Consider the following 4,380-nt stretch of genomic DNA (forward strand, 5'->3'; position numbering starts at 1 on the left):
ACATACAAGAAAACTATAAACATTTCTAATCCTGCTATTCAGTTGATTCTCTGCTAAAGGAGAGCTATAATTTCTTAATCCAATGAAAATATTTTTGTATTTAACAGTTTGAAATCACTACACAGACCAATTTCTTATGGCTATTTCTATTCGGAAAAGAATACATAACTATGTTAATCACTTATGCCACATCATCATAAATTCTTCTATTGCTGCTTTTATCGTTTACACTCATAGCACTTAAGATAATAAAAGAAGACAGAAGAACAGATTTAATGTGTCTGAAGGCCTCCCCCCATCGGATCTTAAAAGGTGTATAAATATTTTTTTTAAGTCAATACACTTCAGCAAAGCTGTTACCATTTTCTCTCGGGCCTTGCTGCCACAATGAATTCAAGTTCGAAATATGGCAACTTTGGAAGATATCACCGGGCAACAAAAGTCGATCAAAAATATCCAGAAAATTACCAAGTTGATGAAAATCTTAGCAGTAGCAAAATATGCCCGAGCTGAGAGGGAGCTGAAAGGGAGCTGAAACCGGCTCGAATATATGGAATAGGATCTTTTGTTCTGTATGAAAAAGCTAATATTAAGGTACCTGAAGGCAGAAAGAGGGGCCAGGGAAATACCTCAGTAGAATAAGCGATTGCCCAGCAAGCGCAAGGTCTGGAGCTCAATCCCAGGTACGGTAAAAAAAAAAAAAAAAAAAAAAAAAAAAAAAGAAAAAAAAAAAAAAAAAAAAAAAGTAGACAGAAAAAAACACCTTCTCATCGGTGTGTCCTCAGGTCGGGGACTCTGCAGCGCTATTCATTCCTCAGTCACTAAAGAGATAAAGAATGAGATGGCCACACTCAGGGCAGCTGGAGAAGAGGTTATGCTCATTGGAATTGGTGATAAAATTAGGAGCATACTTTGCAGGACTCATTCTGACCAGTTTCCGGTGGCCTTCAAGGATGTGGGAAGAAAGCCCCCTACTTTTGGAGATGCTTCCATCATTGCTTTTGTATTACTCAACTCTGGATATGAGTTTGATGAGGGCTCTATCATCTTTAATGGATTCAGATCTGTTATCTCCTATAAAACAAAAGAAAAGCCTATATTTTCCGTAATTCCGTTGCAAATATTGAGAGCATGAGCATCTATGATGATATTGACATTGATGTGCTGCAGAATTACGAGGAGTACAATCTGGCCCATATCATCAACTACTCCCTGAAAGAATCTAGCACCAGTGAGCAAAACGCTAGGATGATGGCGATGGACAACGCTAGCCAAGAACACTTCTGAGATGATTCATAAATTGACTTTGACATTCAACTGCACTCATCAAGCCATCATCACCAAAGAGTGGATTGAAATCATCTCTGTACAGTAGCTCTGGACTAATGAAAATCAAGTTCCATTCTTAGACAAGAACTAAAGAAGAAAAATTCAGCAAGCTTATTTTGTTGAGGACTTCCTATTGTCTTTGTCAGAAGAAATGTGGTACATTATTTGAATTACTAAAGATATAAAGATGTTTATAACTTACTTTACAATAAACAACTTACAATAAGAAACAAAAATAGAAGTCAATAGAAGATTTGACCATTAAGATATACTGCTTAGTTGATGGGATATGGGTAGCTTCAAGATTTAGCTATGACAAATTGTACTACTATAAACATGAGTACACATAAATCACTGTGATATGATGTTTTCACTTCTAAAAAATTCCCAGAAGAACAGTTAGGTTAAGTGGAAACTCCAATCTTAGATTTCTGAGGAATTTCCACAGTGATTTCAATAGTGCTTGCACCAGTCTACATTCAAACCAACAATGAAAAATGGTTTCTTTTCCCTCACAACCACTACAGCATTTGTTATTGGCTGATTATGATGTTAGCCTTTGCTTCTTGGGTAAGATGGACCTCAGTGTTCTTTGAATTTGTGTTTCTAGAATGACCAATGATGTGGAACATTTTTTCATATATTAAGATTTCTACCTGCATTTTCCTCCAGAAGACTTAATTTTTCTTTTTTAATGTTTAAATCTTTGACCCATTTTGACTAAAGTTTAGTGCATGGTGATAGACATAGTTTTAGTTTTAGCCTTTGGCATGTGGAAAGTCAGTTTTTCCAGCATCATTTATTAAAGAGGCAGTGTTTCTTCCAGTGAAAATGTTTGGGCCATTTGTCAAAGATAAGGTGGATGAGTATGTTTGTAGTTGTGTCTGCATCTTCTAATGTGTTCCATTGATCTTTAGGTCTGTCCTTATGCCAGTAGCATGCTGATTTTATCACAGTAGCTTTATAGTATAATTTCAGATCAGGGATTGTAATGCCTCCTGTCTTCCCTTTGTTGCCCATGTGCTATTTTTACACAATGGAATACAAATCAATGGTAATTCGAAAATCTTATAGATAAATTGATGCAGCTAAAGACCATATTCTAAAATGAAATAAATCAGACCTACATATGCAAACATCATATTGTCTCCTTAGTATAAAAAGCTGAAAAAGAAAATAAAATCTGAAGGGTACAGTAGATACCGGGAAAGAGAATGGACCTGCTGAAAGGGAAGGAATTACTGTGATGAGGACAAGACAGGGAACAGGGAAAAGAGATATATATGTAATCAGGATGATTTGGACAGTTACACTGCAGATTTCTGCTCGTCTATGGAAATGACAAATTAATGCTTAATTTGCTTTGTCTTCTTTGTTCAGTTTTTTCTTTCTTTTTTGTCTTCTTAATTTTTATATATATTTTTCTCTATTTCTTTCTTCTTCCAAATTTGCAAGCATTTATCTGGTAGGATGAACAACTAATTTGAAGACAACACTATACAATAAAACAAATACTGTGAAATTTATTTCATTTTGTTTAGTGAAATTCTGTATCATTTGTATCTTTTTAGTTTGATTACTATTTTGTAGTCTCTTTAAAAAATAAACAATAAATAAAAAATTGACCATTAAGAGGCCATGGAAAGAGGACAAAAAACTTAAAAAACATTGAAATTCCCTCACAGTACATTTCATCTTTGTCAGAATTCAATTTAAAACATAGTTAACATGCAATTATTCACTGTAGAAGAACTCAGAAATCAATCATCTGCTGCCAAAGCTAAATTATCAAATAGAGACATATAAACCTGAACATTTTCTGTATAATAATTGCCTACAATGATAAATTCTTCCTAGAGGCATCATGTACAATAGATGTTAATACAGATTCTGAGAAAGAAATGGAAACCTAAAAGTACAATTGCACACTCCAGAACATAGAAGTGTCTTGAGAAATAAAGTTGAAACACTTAGTAGAGATCATAATTGGATCTAAGCTTAATATAATAAATTTTTTGTTGTTACGTTACCAGTGTCATTCATTATTAGCACCTTTTCAAATTTCCTTTCTATTTATTTGCATTTATCTTGTTGACACATTTTAATGAATATTCAAGTTTGATGGATTAAAATAGATGAACAACTAAATATAGCAATACTGTCACATATGATGGGTGGTATTATCATGCATTACAATGGAATCTATTAACCACATGTGGTATACACGCACCATGGCAGGATAAATATACCACAGGGCTTTTGACAAACCGTAGATACTGATCCCATGCTTTTGTCATTCCCTTTATACAGATTGCATTTCCACAGCCAACTACAGTGTTTAGGGATATGATAATACAGCCCTAATCTCTGATCATTTGAAATATCATAGGCACTTGATTTCCTTTCATTTTAGGCAGTGCTATCTGCCTGCAAACAATGTGATAATTGTAGTGAACTACATTTACCTTCCTTTTAGCAGCTGATGTGCTTTACTATCAGGACCAGTCTTTTAAGGTTGAAAATTTCTCCTACAGTGACACTCCTTACTACTACAAACCTCAGAATGGCTATTTATTTACTTGTGGTTATATATGTTTTTGGTACAGGCTCCCACTACCTCATGTTTTCAGCCTCCCCAGCATTGGGCTTATCATCTTGCTCCATCATGCCCAATCTCAGTGTGCCCAGGGGTGGAGCTGGCACAGCATGTGGTGCAGGAGATTGCAGCCAGGTCCCCATGCTTGCCTAAGCAGGTGCTTAGTCCACTGAACTACTTTGCTGGCCATAGAATGGCTTTTAAAATACAATTTCTATTATTGTATTTCATCATTTTTCAGATTTAGATAGAGTACCATCTCTTTTTCTTAATTTATATATAATATTTCAAAATCTTGAAGCTGTAATTGGTGTCAATAAAAATAATTAACGTATCATCTAAGTGGCTCTTGGTTGAAACAATGCAAACTCATTTTAAAGCTATAATCAAAACTGTGTGTGCATTGCATGTCTGTGTATAGACACATGAGAAAGAACAGATTGGACATAGAGTGG

The 4,380-nt window shown here is 34.8% G+C and overlaps 1 pseudogene; it reads left to right on the forward strand.

The window, feature by feature from the left end:
- Positions 1 to 349: 349 nt before the first annotated feature.
- Positions 350 to 1,375, forward strand: LOC101565657 (annotated as a pseudogene).
- The last annotated feature ends 3,005 nt before the right edge of the window (positions 1,376 to 4,380 follow it).

This window comes from Octodon degus, unplaced genomic scaffold, assembly GCF_000260255.1.
Source record: "Octodon degus isolate 3935 unplaced genomic scaffold, OctDeg1.0 scaffold00099, whole genome shotgun sequence".
Lineage (NCBI taxonomy): Eukaryota > Metazoa > Chordata > Mammalia > Rodentia > Octodontidae > Octodon > Octodon degus.